The sequence below is a fragment of the Armigeres subalbatus genome, chromosome 1 (assembly GCF_024139115.2).
Source record: "Armigeres subalbatus isolate Guangzhou_Male chromosome 1, GZ_Asu_2, whole genome shotgun sequence".
Lineage (NCBI taxonomy): Eukaryota > Metazoa > Arthropoda > Insecta > Diptera > Culicidae > Armigeres > Armigeres subalbatus.
Window position 1 is genome coordinate 101836229 of NC_085139.1, and position 20566 is coordinate 101856794.

The 20566-nt window shown below is 38.4% G+C and overlaps 1 long non-coding RNA gene and 1 other non-coding gene across 2 annotated transcripts; one reads left to right on the forward strand and one right to left on the reverse strand.

The window, feature by feature from the left end:
- The first annotated feature begins 14911 nt into the window (after positions 1 to 14911).
- LOC134202509 (uncharacterized) lies at positions 14912 to 15355 on the forward strand. Its single transcript, XR_009977258.1, has 3 exons — positions 14912 to 14939; positions 15002 to 15079; positions 15148 to 15355. It is a non-coding gene; the product is annotated as an uncharacterized LOC134202509 (long non-coding RNA).
- A 2257-nt stretch (positions 15356 to 17612) lies between these two features.
- Positions 17613 to 17684, reverse strand: Trnaw-cca (transfer RNA tryptophan (anticodon CCA)). Its single transcript has one exon. It is a non-coding gene; the product is annotated as a tRNA-Trp (tRNA).
- Positions 17685 to 20566: the final 2882 nt, after the last annotated feature.

Consider the following 20566-nt stretch of genomic DNA (forward strand, 5'->3'; position numbering starts at 1 on the left):
AATTTGAGCCAAAACGGTAGGTAACCAAATTCCACGGGAAATAATTTTAATTTTTAACGGAAAATTTAAAGAGAAAGACATGAACACCGTCTTCGACCAGAGCAGAGGTCGTACAGACTGAACACTCAAACACCTAGCATGAGACAACGGATATATAACACCCAGTAGACCAGTGGAGATTTTTTCGATTACGAAAAGTTTCCGCCTTACCGGGGCGGGAATCGAACCCACACTCCATAGCACATGCGTCTAGACGATTGACGTCGCTAACCGCACGGCCACGAAGCCCACAAATTACTCGGTATTTTAACGGGAAAACTTTTGGAATTTACAAAAAAATCTTGGTTTTTCAACGGATGATTATTTGAAGGGATATTGGATGGGATTTTCAAGAAAGACATCAGAATTATGACGGAGAGTTCTTTGGAGTATTACCTGGAAACTTTAAAGGTTATCAATCGGGAAATTCTACGGAATTTCCACAAAAAACTTATTGGAATGTAGACTTGACATTCTCGGAATTTCAACTCGAAATTTTTCGAAATTCTGAAAATTCTTCGGTTTTCTACAAATTTGAACCGGCATGAAGAATTATAGGTCAGATGCGTGACAGATTTGAAACAGTGGCACGCCAATGCAAGTGTCGGTGACGATGGCGCACACCTCTAGGAGGAATCAAATTCAACAGAAATGAAATTAATTGGCATCGAGATTTAGTTTCAAGAGCTATGGACAGATGATAAAATTTTATTTCGTTTTGGATTGATATTTGTTTTGTTGGATTTCGTTCAGTTTGATTTCGTTATGTTTGAAATTTGAATTTTACTGTAATGTTCACAAGGGATATGGAAATGGATTTGAATAGCTGAATTGCTGAAAACTGAATTTCTGTGATTTTTCCAATCACATATGATGTTTTGTAAAATTTGAAAAAGTCTACGTAGACTTCAAGGGGGTGGGGGAGGGGTTTCGGAAAAGTCTACGAAAGTCTACAAGGGGGGAGGGGGGTTTGAAAATGTGAAATTTCGGTCTACGTGGTTTGTGGACAGCCCCTAATGGTATCGGTGCGATGTCAGTGGCGTTAATCGGCGGTGGATCCTGCGTAAAATTTATTTGCATCTGTGGCGTCAGAAGAAATAGTTGGTGAGAAATTGAGATGTCCGCGATTATCGATCTAATCCATTGATTAATTGAAAAAAAATTAACACTTGAATTATTTCTTAAATTTTATTTATTAACATACATTCAAACAGCTAACACTGAATAAATAATTTTTCGCCACAATACCTACTCAATTTTTTTTATCCCATCCCTCAAATCTTGGCAGCGTTCAACACTCTTCAAGTCGTTTTGCACGTAGTTCACATGCGCTTTCCGTCTTCTTGTACCAGCCTGGTCAGAAGCGAACGCCACTTTAGAGGCATTCTCGCAACAAGACCAGCCCGGCGTATGGTTCCCGATCTTTCTCACAATGTTCACTAAAAATTAATATGATTTGGTGCTTTACTGATTTCTGCAATATTCGAGTTCTAAGACCAATGGATTACCTAAATGTTTATCAAAATTCCGACAACATCATATCAGTCTTGCAGCTACCTTACAACCGTCAGGCTTCAGAGTAAACGCGATATTGCAATTTGATAATGAACGTTATTCTTTTACGTGTGTCACGTCGCGTCGCATCGCTCGTCACGTTTAGGTGCCCGCCAGAGTAAACGCGACGTGCGATGCGAAGCGACGCGACTCACGTAAAAGAATAACAATCATTAGGGCTCATTCACAAATTACATAACGCAAAAAAACACAGATATGAACCCCCACCCACCCCTCCGTGACTTGTTTGTAACATTTCCTTTATACCCACCCACCCCCACCTGTGACGCATAACGTCTTAAGAAAATTTCACAAAAATGATAAATTGGTATTTTAGCGAACTCTTCATTAACTTTCTTCATGGTACATAATAATACTGTCAAATTTGAATTTAATTAGGAATTTAGTTTTTTATATTATTTTATTATCTTAAATGTCACCCGTGACAGAACCAAACAAACCCACCCACCCTCTAGACAAACCGTAACATTTTGTAACGCAATATTGTGTACCCACCCACCCCTTAAAGTGTTATGTAATTTGTGAATGGGCCCTTATCAACAGGCTGTCAAATTGCACTGTCGCGTCGCGTCGCATCGCACGTCGCGTTTACTCTGGCTTCGCCCTTACTCTGGCTTCATCCTTACTGACCTTCTCGGCTAAAATCAAGTGCCCAGACGTTCCGGATTAGCCGGGACAGTCCCGGATTCGGCCTACTCATCCCGTATTGTCAGGCGTTCCGGAAATCGTCACGCACTCCATGGTGAATATTTATTGTCTGAAGAATCTATGGAACCCGTAGGAAATGGGATGTTTGATAAATCTGTAACAGATCCAAGTAAGTACAAGAAAAAGGATGGATTGAGTTGATTTGTCTGACGCATAACACAGAATTCCTAAGAGTCTGAAGTCTTTGAATAACCTGAAAGGTGTAGCGAATGTGGAAATATAAAGTTTTGATATGATCTACGGAATCAAACATTTCTGAAGAATTTCTGAAAAGTTTAGGTCATGATCTTTTGGAGTCTGAAGCAAAAATCTGCTAAGATCTACAAATTTGATTTTTTTTAATTTTTTATTGTCTTTATTAGGGAGACTTTCAGCCCGAGGCTTGCTCGTCTCCTAATTTGTAAATTCAGGGTCACGAAAAAGTCTGGAATATCCGAAGATTTTTTCACAATTTCTTCACCGTTTTCTTCTTCAGGAGCAACATACTTTATCTAATTTTCTGTATTTCCGGTTCGAAACGTCGAGTAAATAATATATGCGTTTCACTAATTACGCTAATTGCAGACTGAGTAGCCGTCATTGGCGTAAATAAGGGGGGGGGGGCGGGGGGGGCCTGGCCCCCTCCAGACCTACTTGTAATTCCAACCAACAACCAACAAGTCAGTTTTTCCTACATATTTCTTAATTTTGATTATGAATTCTATAAACATATTTTTTGTTGCGTTATCATATCTATGACTATTTGTGGGGCCGTCCAGAAACCACTTGGGGATATATAGGGGGGAAGGGGGGGGTTTGGAAAATGACCACGATAAGCCACATGGGGGGAGGGGGGGTGTTGCCCTCGAACCACGTGGTTTTTTTTACACGAAAAACTTTTGGTGAATAACAATAGCGGTGTAAAAAATACAAATCAATAAAATTGAATGATTAAATCATTAAACGCAAAGCGCATCTAAGGGCCGATGCCTATGTAGCGTCTTTTCAACTCAGCGTTAAAAAGACGTAGGTGTGCATCAAGAAAAATCCTTAACACAGCGTCGGTCGCAACGCCGATGCATATCTGCATTATTTGACCATCTTAGTCTATGATCCTATATTCATACATAAATAAACGAAAAAACAGGTTGCGATTCAGTCTCAATTTCCACAAAATAATTTGGATAGGAAAAATGGAAAAATATTTAAAAAATTCCGCCGCAGATGGTTTTTGGCATAACGCCGCACTTTTTCATCAGCGGACTGCAGCTACAATTTTGAAAAATGTTCATGTTTTTACAATAATCCAAGAAAAAAATCTTAAGAAGAAAAATTCACAAGAATTTCTTGTGGATATTCAGGAAAAATCAAGTAAAGAAATTTCCTGTAAAAACTTTGACATAACTTCATACAATCCTGATAAAGTGCTGGCATTAAGATTTTTTTTTTGAACAATTCTCTCTGAAAAAATTTGCTTGGAAATTTTGCTATAAATTGATAATGCAAAAAAAAAACAAAACATCTCCAGTGTTAATTCCAAAAAATTTTCCTTAAAACTCCGAAAAAAACTCCATGTGAATTCTGTCTGAAAATTAAAAACAGTCCCGTGGGAAATACATATAATTTTCGTTGGAAAAACATTCTAATGAATTTCTTCGACAAGTTCTTCCGAAATTCTTCTTCATTTACAAAAGAAGTTTTTCGAACATTTTGAGGAGTGCACTTCAAAATGTTCAGTCTCCAGTTAGCCAGTTCGATTCTCGTTCCTGTCTAGGAAGTTTTTCGGGTGGGAAACATTCTCGACACTCTAGGTATAGTGTATCCATCGTACTTGCTACACAAGATATATAATCGTGCAATGGCTGGCATATAAAAGCTTTCAATTTATAACTGAGGAAATGCTTATAGAATATGCTAAGTTGAAAAGCAGACCAACTTCCAGTTGGAATATGGAGCCAATGCCACATGAAACATTTTCGTTGATTTTTTTTTAAATTTTGGAATTTTGAAATGAATTTTTTTTCGGAATACTTTTTTACGCTCTTTGTGAGTCTATCACATTTTTTGAAATTTTCCAAGTATTTTTTATTTGAGGCATTATTTAGAATTTCCACGGAAGAGTCTATGGATTATCTTCAAAAAATTCTTTGGATTTTCAAAGAATAAATCTTTAGAATTCTCAAGGTTCATGTTTTGAACCCGAAATCATTTCAAAATTTCATCGGGAATTCATTCTTCTTCGGGATGTCACTTTGATTTCTTTGTAGGTTCAGCTGAACGTGGCTAAACATTGCTTTAAATCTTTACCATGCAAAAATGCACAGGAAATGATTTAGAAAATTAAGGAATTTTCACATCAGAAAATCTTCAAAATTTTGATTTAATTTTTAAAGGAATTCCTACTGGAAATGCTTCTAAAGTACAACCTTTACAAGTACTACAAAAGTACAATTTTTTCGTTATTTCCACTTGTAAAAAAATCGGAATGTCCTCGGGAAATTCACTATTTGTGATTCAAATGAACTTTTTTCGATTTTCTACTGGAAAATCTTAGGAATTTCCATCGGAAATATTTTGGCATATTCCGAATAATTTCTTTTGGAAATTAAAAAAAACTGCTGAAAATTTCTAAGAATTTCTTTTGGAAAACGAAAAAAAATCCATTGGAAATTTAGAAGAATTTCCTTTGAAGATTAATTAAAGTTGCCCAGGATTTAAAAAAAATCTTTAGAGGTTCTGTAAAAAAGTAAGCTGAATTTTGTTTTCTATTTTATAGGGGAACAGACGGCTTTGGCAGGTTTTGTTCTATTATTGGCAGGGGGGTTTTTATCGACCGAATTTTATGAAATTTGGCCACAATATTCTTTGATATGCAAATAATATTTGGGTCAAATTTGAGCATAATCAGTCATAAAAAACCCCCCTGCCAATAATAGAACAAACCCTGCCAAAGCCGTCATTACCCCTACTTGAAATTCTTCGAATTTGATGTTTATTGGAATTTTCATCGTAAATATGCATTTCGAATTGAAATTCTAAAGATTAAAGATTTCTTATCAATATTCCGAAGGGTTTCCTTGCAACTCCAGAATAATTATTCTTGAAAATTAAGAAGATCTTGGAATTTGAAATTAATCCAAGAAATAAATGTAGTAAATAATTTAGGCTTAAGAAGCCTAGTTTTTATGGTACTGAATAATTATCATAATTGATCGAAAAATTAATAATGCACCTAAATGTTCTTAATACACAAAATTCTAGTAGTGCGCATGAAAAAGTTTATGACATAGAGAAGCTTGCATTTAAAGAATCAACATGAAATTCTAAATAAAATGCTTTTAAATTCATAAAAGGGTCTTAGAACTAAGAAGATTCCTGCGATATGAAAAAAAGTTGCAGTGTTAAAAAAAATCTAAACTAGTTAAAAAATAGTGTTATAATAACGATTGAAATTGAATTCCAAAACCCTTTCAGGAATGATGGGTCGTATTTGACCAGCGTTTTGGATTGTCTATAAAATCACAAAAGAGAGCTAGAGCCACCATTTTCTTCAGTAAAATTGTTCATCTAGATATTGGCTTTACATAAAAAATATGGGAGCTCAAATTTGACTGACCATGAAAACTCAGATATCCGAAACCTTGGGAAGATTTCGATTCTAAGAGCGTGTAAATAAAGTTTAAATGTTTGAATCATTCTAATCAGATGGGTGGTCAGATAAGATGGGTCATCCTGAACGTTAAGCCAGTGATTAATATTCAGGAATACGAGATGCTCAAGGTACTTTAAAATGCTCTCAAGTTCAACCCACGAATCTACCAGATCAATCAAGACATTTGCAATGTTCTCATCATCGGTATATACCTAATCCGATGAAATAAGCATATGACCCTAATTTCCATTAAAATGAAATCCAAGAGACAAGATACCCAAAATTATCTTGAGTCAACAGCAAGATGCACAATGACTATGAGGTTTGTTCGCAAACTGTTTTTGTAGGGCCTTAGAAGCACTGGGTTCACGGACTTGAATGATCAAGTAGTTCAAACATTACGACTTCCAGGACGTTTTGTATAACCTAAAAAGTCTGTAGTAGCTTGTATGAATAATAATTGAAGTCATATCAACCCAATGGACCTTCTGCGATATTATATCATACATCATTCATATGTTGGTTAATTGGATAAATCGAATGATCCGAACTCCAAAATAATAATTGGTCTATAATACATTCATTATTCTATGAGTCACTTATGAAAGGAACATTGACTTAAGCATATTCGATATGTGGAATAGAAGTTCCTTGGAAAATTATTCGAAAGAACCATCAGAGTAACTGAGAAAATAGGTTTATTATGACATCATTGGCTTCCACGAGTGGATATTAAAATAAAATTTCAATGGAGAATTAGAAATTTTGAGAGATGAGTCAGCTCTGGACTGAAAATCTATTTAATAAAGAAAAAAGTAGAAATTTTACATAATAAAATAGGAAATTGCCAATAAAGAACAATAATACACACATCAATAATAAATTAGCATTTGTAAAAGCAAAAATTACAATTATGAAATAAGAATTTTCCATAAAGAAATCAAAATTTTCAACGAAAAAATACAAAATTTTCATGAATAAATCAATATTAGCAATGAACAATTAAAAAAATCCTCCTGATGCATTGAAGGTGTGCGAGTTCTAGATATCTTAATACCTGATACACATTACACCATCAAAATTTTCGACTTCATGGAAATTTATAATTTCCATGCTGGATTTAGTTTAATTTTGATCAATTGAAATTGTTCATCTTCAAAATTGATCGGATTAGCATATGTTTTAGTTACATAAGGTTTTTTTTATTTTTGTACTTGAAAAAAAAAAACCACGTGGTCATAGGGGGGGGGGAGGGGGGGGGTCTGCCAAATGACCACGATAAGCCACATGGGGGGAGGGGGGGGTTGAAAATCTTAAAAAATATGACCACGTGGTTTCTGGATGGCCCCTGTTCAGCAAAGCATCGAAATATTTAAGTTGGACCCCCGGGAACATTTTCTCGATTTTTAAGCTAAAATCAATGCCGCTTCTAATTCAGTTGCTAGCTTAAAATAATAAATTTGTTCTACATTTGTTTGACTAGTATCCTGGTCGCAGAACCATAAAAACATAATTGTATTAAGATATAAATATTTCTGTTCTATTAAACTACCATCCGCTTCAAAAAAGACTGAAGCAACTACATCAAAATGAGCACATGTACACAAATCCGGTCAATGAAATTTCGAACGACCATTCTTTCGAAAATCTTCGAGTTAATCGCAAGGTATGCCGCAAAATAGTTGATCAAATTCCTATGGAGCTTTTTACTCTCGCTATATAATTCTGGGCCAGAATTTCTAGCACAGAAAGATACAAAATTATAAAACTTAAGAATCTTTGTTACAATGACAGAAAAATCAACAACGCATTCCATTGAAAATATTAGGACAAAACCAAATATACTAATATATTTGACAAAACTTAGGCAACCTTCGCACTCACAACAGAGATTGCATTAAAGAAATATTTTTATAATCCTCAAAAGATCTTGTTCCATTTAATTTTTTGGCGATTTCATAAGGATCATCGGAAAACTCTCTTGTGCCTGCTTTAGTTAGAATTGTTTTTTAGGATAAAAAAAAATATTTAGAAACCAGTTCGTATCAAAAAACATTTCTTTTGCAGCACAATTCAGATCGATTTGGTTGCTTCCCAAAACTCTTTGATTTTTGCAGAGAAATCTCTCACCTATTCAGAAAACCATAATAAAGCCTCTTCCTAACGTCAGTAACTACAAAAACCCTATGTTATTCTGGAATTTGATTTATGACTCATAAAAAACACTTTAGGATTCCAAATTTGTGTTCATCGGTACTTAACTATTTCAGCACATAGCATACATTTTGGAATTGCATGAATACTTATATTGATTATGACAAAATTTCGTGGAATTTATTCCACATCTAAAGAGTTTCAAAAATTTCAAGTTTCAAAAAAATCGAGATCTTTATGCATTCTTCTTCTTCTTCTTATTGGCATTACATCCCCACACTGGGACAGAGCCGCCTCGTAGCTTACTGTTCATTAAGCACTTCCACAGTTATTAACTGCGAGGTTTCTAAGCCAGGTTACCATTTTTGCATTCGTATATCATGAGGCTAGCACGATGATACTTTTATGCCCAGGGAAGTCGAGACAATTTCCAATCCGAAAATTGCCTAGACCGGCACCGGGAATCAAACCCAGCCACCCTCAGCATGGTCTTGCTTTGTAGCCGCGCGTCTTACCGCACGGCTAAGGGGGGACCCCCTTTATGCATTAAGTAATCATGGAAATGCTTGAAAACTTTCAAAAATATACTCATATCGAATTTCATTTATAGATAATTCGAAGAAGATTCTTGAATCTTAGATTACACACTTATCCAAATTTAGTAACATGGAGAAGACAAGTTGACACAGATACAGCGTTTTGAAGCAATCACAACATCATTGGAAATCAATTGTATTATTCGCGATTTTTTTATGTTAGTTCTAGGACGAATGAGCGATAAACTTAGTCAAACAATTTCTATTGCAATTCATGCGCACAGTGCTTTAAATCGCCTTTGAAAATTACATCCCACCAGCTGGTGCCATGGCCCCCCTAGACCGAGGCTCTAGTTACGCCTATGGTAGCCGTTTTTAATAAAATGCAAGAGAAACATTAGTAATAAAAACAGTGCTATAATTTAGGATATTCTGTATCAAATAGCTGCAATTTATATGAATGATTGTTTCTGCTCCTTTGACGTACAAAGTATCACAGCACTGTGCATAAGGTGTCCCGGATTAGGCCAAGAAAAATCTGGTCACTTTAGCTTAAATTTATATCTGAGCCTTCCCTCAACGGAAATCTCAACGGAAGTTTAATACAACAGAAAGAAACGTCTGTAATGCCATTCAGTTGCGAATACCGTAAACTTGACGAATACAAGGTTTTTACCAGAGTCTATTATATATAGAGTTATGCAAAGAGTGAAGCCAAATCTACCTATTGAACTGTCAAACCGTCTACCTATCGAGCAAAGTAAACAAATGATTGTGGGTAAGGCGGAAGTATTGTTATCGCCTGATGATTATTATGGCGAATTAAAACTCATGAATTGAAATGTATTAGATTTGTTCTAGAAACAGCTTCAAAAAACTTCAATACACCCCCCAATAAAGTTGCAACAAGAAACTCACGTGTTTGCACTCTGTAGGTGACAGGGAATCAATATTCGAGCAACGCCTAACAATATACTCTTTGTCGTCAACAGAGTTTGTTACTGACAAACGCACCTAGCGACAAACCTTTATCCGAATCCGAACACAATATGACAAGAATCATTTGCCTTGCATGCTCTGATATTTCCGAGAATACGATGTTAATATTGTTATCATTGTTGAATTCTCGAATATTTCCATAAAAGCAGAAACTATGATAGCATAGAACCGAAATTTGCTCTAGAAATAATGCAAAATAACGGGATGAAAAGTTAGCAACAAGATTGTCTTCTTTTTTGTTGCTGACAAAATTTTTCGGATCTTTGTCATTATTAACAAAGCTTTGTCGTTGGTTCTCTTTTGTCGCTTGTTTCGCAAGCGCATTTCAGAAAAATTGATTCCCTGGTAGGTGACTTTGGTTATCGAATTAAAAAGCTTTAGAAGGAATCACTCCCGTGAAATCACTTGAAGGGTTGAACAAAAATGAAAGTTTTCAACATAATAACAAGAACATCATTCAGAACAAGAGTAAGAAGATCCTCTTTGCGCAACTCTATATAATAGACTCTGGTTTTTACTACTGCTGCCAACTGGAAATGATTTCCATCGATGTAAACAGTCAAATTACCGGAGGATTCGTTCTCAAATTGCCGGAGGTATCGTTCATTAACTTCCAGAAGAATCGTTCGCAGATTGCCAGAGGAATCTTTCTTAAATTGTCGGAGGAATCATTCGCAGATTGCCAAGAGGGTCGTTCGAGAACTGCCGGAGGAATGGTTCCCAGATTGCCGGATTAACCGTTCCAGGATTGCGGTGAAATCGATCGCAAATTTCCGAAGGAATCTTTCATGGATTTTTGGAATAACTCTTCTTGAAGAATCGTTCGTGACTTACCGGAAAAATCGTTTCCGAATTGATGGAGGAATCATTCGTGATTTGTCGGAGGAAACGTTTTCTTATTGCAAAAGGAATCGTTCCAGGATTAGCAGAGGGTTCATTCTTAAATTGTCGGAGGAATCGTTCGTGATATGCCGAGGCATCTTGTCGAATTGCAGGTGGAATCGCTCGTGTATAGCCTGAGGAATCTTTCGCGGAGTGCCGGAGGCATCATTCGCAGATTGTCGGAAGAATCGTTTCTGAATTTCCGGAGGAATCCTTTGCGGAATACCATGAGTTGCCGGAAGAATTCTTCCCGGAGTTCTGGAGGAACTGTTCCAGGATTGCCGGAGGAATCGATCTCGGATTCCCATAGAAATACACCCTGGATCAGAGCATAAAATATTCACTTTCATGAAGCACATTCGCTCCGACTTTTGACATTCCTGTTTTGATTATTCAAAACATAGAATGACTTACTCAGTTTACTTCTTCATAAATTCATTCAACTGATTACCACTGAGTATGTTAGCCTCTTAAAAGGAGGCATGAGCATTTTAAAAGGACGCTTTTGAGAAAGGGGGCTTTCAAGCTCCTTAAAAGAAGAAATTCAAGCTTCTTGAAAGCAGGCTCCCGAGCCTCTTAAAGGGAGGCCTCCGAACAAAATGCCTCAAAGAAGGCTTTTCAGCATCTTGGTAGGATGCTTCCGAGCCTCTTGAAAATAGATTTTCAAGCTCCTTGAAAGATGAATTCCAAAGCATCTTGAAAGGTGGCTTCTGAACATCTTGAAAGGAGGCTTCCGAGCCTTTTCAAAAGCGACATTCAAGCAGCTTAGAAGGAGGCTTCTGAGCTTCTTGATAGCAAGCTTTCGAGTAAGCTTCTTGAAAGAAGAATTCCAAACCTTTCGAAAGTAGGCTTCCGACCCTCTTGAAAGGATGCTTCTGAGCTTCTTGATAGGAAGCTTTCAAGCCTCTTGAAAGGAGGCTTCCGAGCCTTTAAAAGAAGGCTTCCGAACCTCTAGAAAGTAGGCTTCCGAGCCTCTTAAAAAGAGCCTTTCGAGCCTCTTGAAAGGAGTTTTCCGAGTCTCTTGAAAGAAAGTTTCCGATTTTCTTGAAAGGAGCTTTCCGACTTTTTAGACATGAAGCTTTCGAGGTGACTTCTTTCCGAGCCTCTTGAAAGTAGGCTTTTGAGCCTTTTGAAATTAGGCTTCCGAGCCTCTTGAAGGGAGCCTTCCGAGCCTTTTGAAAGAAGGCTTCCAAACTTTTTGAAAAATGGCTTCCTAGCCTCTTGAAAGGAGGTTTCCGAGTCTCTTGAAAGGAAGCTTACGAGCTGCTCGTAAGCAGGCTTCCAAAAGGCTTCTAAGAAGGCTTTTGCAACGAAATTACTAAGTTTTTAATATGCTTTGATAAACTGATTGCACCACCATGCGTATCATGTACAATACAAAGTTTTGGAATCAAACATAAAACAATTATGAAAACTAATAATAAGTTTTTATTCGAATGGAAATACATCCGTCATTAAGCATTTCTGTCCGAGGTACCCAGTGGAGCCAGCGAAGGTACCCCCCGATTAATCCATTTTCCAACGATTTTACTCTTGATTTTTGAACGAATGCTTCCTGGATTCCGAAACGAAGTTCCATCGGATTCCCGTAGGAATACTTTCCTACAACTACAACAACGAACAACTGTTTCGGAAATCCACGAACGATTCCTCCGGCAATCCAGGCACAATTCCGCCAACAATGCGGGAATGATTCCTCCGACAATACGGGAACGATTCCTCGGACAAAACGAGAACCAGCCCTCCGGAAATATGAGAACAATTCCTCCAGCAATCCGAGGAAGATTCCTCCAGAAATTTTAAAATGATTTCTGTGGCAACTAGCGAACGGCAATCTGAGAAGGATTTTTCCGGAAATACGCGAACGATTATTCCGGCAAATCGGGAACGATTCTTTCGGCAATCTACGAACTCCTCTTGCAATCCTCCAACATCTCCGGCAATTCAACAACTAATCCTCTGCAATCCGGGAACGATTCCTCGCGCAACCCGCAAACGATTCCTCCTGCAATTCACAAAATGTTCCTCAGGCAATCCGGGAAAATTCCTCCGGCAATCCTGGAACAATTCCTACAGTAATCTGGGAACAATTCCTCTGGCAATCTGTCAACGATTTGTCTGGCAATCCGCGAACAATTCCTCCGCCAGTTTTCGAACGGTTCCTCCGGCAATCCTGGAGCGATTCTTTTTGTGGCTTAGGGACGATTTCTCCGTCCATCCACTAACAATTTCTCCGGAAATCATTGAACAAGAATTCAAATATTTTGCATCGTTCCATAAAATCTCCGCAAATTCGCATCTTTTTGAAAAAGGATGAAGCGTGAGAAATCTTATGAAAATACACTAATCTAAAACATCTCCTTAATTTTGATGGTCACCGAATCGTCAATCTAGATGTGTCGCACCCCTTGTACGAGCAACATATCTTCTTCTTATTCTTCTTATTGGCATTACATCCCCACACTGGGACAGAGCCGCCTCGCAGCTTAGTGTTCATTAAGCAATTCCACTGTTATTAACTGCGAGGTTTCTAAGCCAGGTTAGCATTTTTGCATTCGTATATCATGAGGCTAACACGATGATACTTTTATTCCTAGGGAAGTCGAGACAATTTCTAATCCGAAAATTGTCTAGACCGGCACGGGAATCGAACCCAGCCACCCTCAGCAAGGTCTTGCTTTGTAGCCACGCGTCTTACCGCACGGCTAAGGAGGGCCCCTTTAAGCTACATATATTGAACAATAAACATGGAAAAACATGCTCGTTACAAGTTACAACCCAAGCTAAATGTTTTCCAAAAATAATTTGCGACTATTCCGCGCAGTTCTAAAATTTTGATTCGTTACGCTGATCGAACAGCTGTTATAATTTCGATAAACGTGTTCTCCTGTTCAAGCTTTCTAGTAGACTTAGGGTACTATAAAATATTGTATGGGATTCGTCAGTAATAATGATGAATAAATATCAACAACGAATATTAATCGAAATTAATGTCGCAAAACAGAAGAAATATCCTTGCAAAATTGAAATTAATTTAAACTCTAAAACATGTTTGATCGACATAAGCCTAAGCTGTTTCAATTAGCACATATCAATAACGAAAAACCAATTTCCTCGTGTATATGATGTTATTAATTCAAATATTTGTTGCTCGCATAGTACTAATAATCTAAGCAACAGGGCATTTAGCAGAACTTAAACTGTCTAAAACAGAGGTTCCCAAACTTTTTGGATATGTGACCCACTAAGCAGAGTCCCATATTGCTTGCGACCCACCACGTACCAAATGCATTGATTTTTAGAAATTGGATAAAAATGAGTTCGCGTTTAATTGAACAAATCATAATAAATTGCTTCATACCCTATCATACCCAAAATCTCGTCACATTTTTTTTCTATCTGAATTGGATTGGATTTAGAATCGATTTGCATTGAATTTACACTGGATTTAGATTGGATTTGAGTAAGATTTGGATGTGATCTAGATTGGCTTTAAATTGGATTAGGATTTGATTTGGACTGGATTTGGATATGAATTAGGTTTGGAGTTTGGATTGGGTTTGAATTGAATTATGACTGTATTTGGATTGGATTTAGATTTGAATTGGATTTGTATGGGATTTGGATTTGATTTGGATTGTATTTGAATTATGTTTGAATTGGATTCGGATTAGATTTGAATTGAATTTGAATTGGACTTGAGTAAGATTTGAATTGAGTCAGATTTGGATTTGATTTAGATTGGATTTAATTAGGATTGGATTTGGATATGAAATAGATTTGGACTGGATTTAGATTGGATTTGCACTGGATTTGGATTAGATTTGCACTGGTTTTGGATTGGATTTGATTTGTATTGGATTTGAATTAAATTCGGATTGGATAAGATTTGAATAAGATTTGGATTTGATTTAGATAAGATTTGAATCGGATTTGAATATTGTAACGTTTTACGTTTTTGCGATCAATTTTTGATTAAGTCAAAATAAGAATTTATGACGTTTATCTCTTTTTAATTAAAATCATGGATAAAGTTATTTGGAATTAATCAAATAGTGAAACATTACATTACGTAAATAATTTGCAAACCGGACAAAAAGAAATTTGAATTTTTATTTGTATGTCGATTACGAGGTTTGTGTCTTGACTAAATTATTATCCAAATAGAAATTGACCATGTACTGTTGTAGTGTTCTCATGTGCTCGTTTTTTATCGACTCACCGAAGGCGCGCACTGTTTGTCGCCATTTCAAATTTATTTTACGCAAATTTAAAATAATTGACGACTTTTCAAAAGGATAAGTTTCTTTATAAAATTCAGACAAGCACTCGATCAGCGGTGATCAGAAGTGTTTGCGAGTAGGCTAAGAAGTTTTTCAGTATTTTAAGTTGAGTTTGGCTAGTTTGACTAATAGGTAAGGTGTGATTGGAGTGAATTATTCTGAGTCTATTTTAATCAAATTTCTAAAATTAACAGTTAACGTAGCAGACGTCATTAGGACGTGTTTTTTGAATTCCGCGAACACCGAGTTAGTTAAGTGAAACGTACAAAAAGGTAAAACGAATTTTAATGTTTAATGTAAAGTTTTTGTTAATGAAACGAATTCGCGTTGGACTTTCCAGCGCATTGCGCTTTTTGGTACGGGCTGGAATTTGTGTATTCGACCGGAGTCGGGTACGGGAATACGTGTGGCGTCTACAGGGCCCGCCATTTCGTCCAACGGACATCGAGAGCTCGAGCGTGCGTTAAGGCCCGCCTGTAAAGGTAGTTAAACGGAGGAGGAGTGAAGTCGCTCGTCTAAAAGCGAAAACTCGGCGGTCGCCAATCAACCGTCGAAGGTAAGATCCCCAAGCCAATTCCCGTGGATCATTCTCGAGAGTGCGGTCCCCGTACGTCGTCAACAATCGTACGTTGGACCGAACCCGAACCGACGGTTAGTAGTCTTCCTTTTAGTCCTCGCTCGGTGAACCGGAAAGGTACGCGAAGCCGGGTCGCTAGGGAAAGGAAGCTACTAGCTTGAGGAAACGGTTATTCCAACGCATCAGTGCATCGAGAAGTAAAAACCTGCGCAGGTATGTGAGCTTATTATTTCATGGCCATGATTTATCCTTTTTGCTCCATTCCGTACCGTTAAAAAATAGTCCAACCCGAATTAGAGAATAAATGTCGTCAAGTGATTTGAAGAAGTTAGCTTGAGTTTTTAGTTGTAAGGACTGGTCAGTTTATAAAGAGGACACGTTGTATTGTCGATGTTTTTCAAACCATCAATCTTTTTAGAAATCTGTTTTGTTTCGTTGAATATATTATCTGACCTTCTTGACATGAAATTCAATTATCAACGAAACAATTCTAACTCAATTTGAGTTATTTATGTATAACAATCTCAATTTGTTGGATTTTCAACAGCTAAAACCTTTTTTATTCCGTTTTCGGGCTGCCACAGGCTCTAATGTTTCTGGATATCGACAAATCAATGACAGTGTGTTTCTTTCTGATCTTCTTGATGATTTTGTTGACATCCCGATTAACATTTTTTTAATATAACTGTATTTAGCTTATAAAAAAAATGTGTTGAGAAACTTATGTTTAACTCGAAATTCGAGAAGCTTTGACAATATGCGCCATTTTGTTGGATTTAAACTGTTTTATTTCTTTTCAAAAAATACAGCTGATTGACAGTGTACAATAATATACGATAAAGCAAATTCTATCAAAATTGACCAATCCTGTTTTATATCGTCATGTAAAAGTGTCCTCTCAATAAACTGAACAGTCCTTATTGCGTTTCACTGGGGGCAAATTCGCTCCCATTGCGTTTGCCGTAGCTACAGGCTTCGAAGGTTGCTTTCCGTTCTATTTTCAGTGGGTTGAGCGAGTTCAGGTAGGTGGGAAGTGGGGAAAGAAATAAGCGTAAGTAATTTTGGAGCCAGCGACCGTTCGAGAGTCCCCAGAGGTAAAGGGTCTGTAAAAGTCGGGCAAATAGGGAGCACGACCGGTGGTCTCTCTTCGAGAGTGGCGCTTAAGCCACCGTGTTTTAAAATCACCTTGAAACAATTCGCGAACGGTTACAATATGAATTGGATTTGGATTGTATTGGACTTCATTCTATTTGCCCAAATATCGTATAATAAAAGAAGGCCATTGACCTTGTAAAGTTTTTTTTTTATTTTCTAATCATCCAATCATTACTTAGATTCTAATCTAAAAGCTGGTATAAATTTGTAGGACAAAATAGTGACAAAAGTATGAATCAAGACTTGTCTTTCGCGACCCACCCACGACCCTTCTAGAGGTCTGGCTGGACACACAGTTTGGGAATCCAAACCTGCCGGAAAAATGCAACAATAACAGTATTGACAACGGTTAAAAGAAAAAAAAATATAAAAAATATAAAATATCAAAATTCCGAAGAAATTCGACGAATTCAAATTTTGCCGATCCTGCGTCCAAATCTCATTTTATGAATTACTACTTCAACTGACAAAATACTATGTTGCGTAACATTAAAACACGTGAAAATGATCTTCGACATAAGACGATTTGTCCGTGAAAACAAAAACAATCCATGAACTATCTGTTGAAAGGGGTAATGTCGCAAGATGCGACGTTCTACGTTGTTTCAGAAATAGTTCCACAAACTTTATTAATTATTCTAGGCCTACTTAGAACATTACCTTAGAATTACGGATTAATGTCTGAAGAGAAAGTTCCATGTTTTAAATATAAGTAACAAGAACTCTGTTACTTATATTTAAAACATGGTACAAGGATGCAAACTTCATCTGATGGTTCTTGATCAGCAAACGAAAAAATATCTTACACCTGTCAAATTCCATCATCTTTCCATTCTCGCTTCGCACCAGCACTATACCAGCGATCTATCTAAGCGTGCTTGTCACCAATCACCATCACATCACAGACACGGATTAACCTGTCCCCGACCGGGCGTTCTGCTTCGGGATGCCCCCTGACAATGTGGCAACATTTATTAGGACTAGCTGGCAGGGACTAACGAATATGTTTTTAACGGTTTGAATGATGAATGAAAATGGTTTCATCTTCTAAGAAATGGGTAAAAAAATGAGTTTGACCCCGACGTGATTTGAACACGCAACCTTCTGATCTGGAGTCAGACGCGCTACCGTTGCGCCACGGAGTCAGTTGCGAAATGTGGGTTTGCTCTTCAAACTTATTCCGGTGCCACATCGTAGCGCGCTGACGCGCCATTAAGCTCAATTGCCGCGACTCACTATCTAATCGCGCTCAAGCACAGGCGTCCCGCCTCCATCAAATACCTAAGTACCTCCCGTTCGATCACACTTGACTGCGTTCTGTGTATTTTTTTTCCCTCGAACCAACCAATAACAAATTCATTAAATTATCGTTTGCTCTTTTCTGTTTACAACGTGCTCAGCGTTGTTGGTCGATATCGGCTCCACTCCAAGCACGCGCTGATGCTGATTTCGTTCACCATTGACTTGGCCCGGACGGCGCGCACTTGTTCGACAAACAAAAAAGCCAATATCTGATGGCCTACCGCAGCAGCAACAGTGCCAATAAATGCCATCAAAATGCGTCCACGTTGTCATCATCTCACGGTGCCCATTATCAAATTAGCTTCCTCTTCGGCAAAGGTTCTCCGTCGTGTCCCGTGTCCTTCTGATGCTGATGGTTCTGTTCTGATTGGTGAGGCGGGCGCGGTGCGACCGATATTTTGTCAAACTGCGGTTGTGCGATTCGGTTGCGTGTTTTCCATCCAGTGTACAGGAGCCCATGCTCCGCATGTTCATTTGTTTACCGAGCGCTCGAAATTGGTTGTTTTGTCGGTGCGGTGTGGTCGCTCGTTCGTTTCTAAGCCCTCGAGCACGGGGCAAAATCCAAAAAGGGTTGTTATGCGAGAAGGGGTTTTGTTGAACCAATTTTCCGCTTGTTTTTTGGTCCTCCGATGGAACTTGCTGATGGTGGTTGGTTTGTTTCATTAAAAGAGTAACTTATTGTTGGTTCGATGACATGGGCTGACGGACAGGGTTTCCCAGAATATCGTTATTCATTTTGGGATTTTTTTGTTGTTGCCTACCATCAAAAGATCTTTGTTCTTCGATGGGCCTTTGAAGCGTTCAACAATATGCTGCCAACTCTATACTGCAACAGGTTGCCATAGGTGCAGTAGCTCAGCAGCTTCGTAGAATGCGAACGAGTAGAACGCTGCTCCTATGAGCATATAAGAGAACAGGCAGGATGCCGATCGATTCCCAAAATAATTATAATTTAAATTAAACTTTTAAAATGTTTACAAAAACAGTCGTGAAACGTGATTTTTATCGATGAATCTTTTAAAAATAAGACGAGGAGTTGTTAATGTGATAGATTCTTTAGTGATTGATTATTCAACGAGTCTATAAATTAATTGGATAGGATACGTAATTAGAGTATTCTCTCATGGTTTGAACTAGCGCAAAAGTGTATCATATTTTGCACCATTTTAAAATCAGTTGAAAAAAGTATAAATGGCATATTTTGGTATACTGGAAGTGTTAAAGTTTATTTTTAAATGACTGCTTAAGTAGTAAAATGGAGCGATTTAAAATCGTCCGAAATTCGCGATAATTTTTCCCCATCAATTGACATATTTTTTGAGGCCTTAAAACAAAAATCGAAAAAGACCTGTTTTTTTTAGGATTGGCTCGATTTTTAACGAACATCGGGTGAATTTTTTTAGGCCGGTTCACACGTGCAGCACTTTTTCGTTTTTTGTTTTCGATTTTAAAAATAGTTAGAGGCTTCAAAAAAGATGGGTTCAACGAAGGGAGATCCGACGACGAGAAAGAAGCGTTCTATGCACAGCTGGAGCAGACATACGATGGATGCCCACTGCGGGACGTCAAAATCGTCATCGGTGACATGAACGCTCAGGTAGGAAGGGAGGAAATGTATAGACCGGTCATCGGACCGGATAGTCTGCATACCGTATCGAACGACAACGGCCAACGATGCATAAACTTCGCAGCCTCCCGCGGAATGGTAGTCCGAAGAACTTTCTTCCCCCGCAAGAATATCCACAAGGCCACATGGAAATCACCTAATCAAGTAACGGAAAACCAAATCGACCACGTTCGAATACGACGGTAAATTCTTCTCCGACATCACGAACGTACGCACTTACCGCAGTGCGAATATTGAATCCGACCACTACCTCGTTGCAGTATATCTGCGCTCAAAACTCTCGACGGTGATCAACACGCGTCGGAGTCGTCCGCCGCGGCTTAACATTGGGCGGCTACAAGACTACGCGCAGCAGCTGGAAGTGGCACTCCCAACGGAAGAGCAGCTAGGCGCAGCATCTCTTGAAGATGGCTGGAGAGATATTCGATCCGCCATTGGAAGCACCGCAACCGCTGCACTAGGCACGGTGGCTCCGGATCAGAGAAACGACTGGTATGACGGCGAATGTGAGCAGTTAGTTGAGGAGAAGAATGCAGCATGGGCGAGATTGCTGCAACACCGCACAAGGGTGAACAAGGCACGATACAAACGGGCGCGGAACAGACAAAACTCGATTTTCCGGAGGAAAAAGCGCCAGCAGGAAGATCGAGACCGTGAAGAGGCGGAGGAACTGTACCGCGCTATAACTCACGAAAGTTCTATGAGAAGTTGAACCGTTCACGTCAGGGGCACTGCCACAGCCCGATATGTGTAGAGACATAAACGGAAACCTTCTTACAAACGAGCGTGAGGTGATCCAAAGGTGGCGGTAGCACTACGAAGAGTACCTGAATGCCGATGTGGCAGACAACGGTAGCGGTATGGTAATGAACCTAAAAGCACGTGCGCAGGACATACGACTTCTGGCTCCGAATCTCCAGGAAATCCAGAAGGAGATCGGCCGGCTGAAAAACATCAAACCCCCTGGCTTTGACCAACTACCAGGAGAGCTGTTTAAACACGGTGGTGAGGCACTAGCTAGCGCGCTCCACTGGGTGATTACCAAGGTTTGGGAGGATGAGGTTCTGCCGCAGGAGTGGATGGAAGGTATCGTGCCCC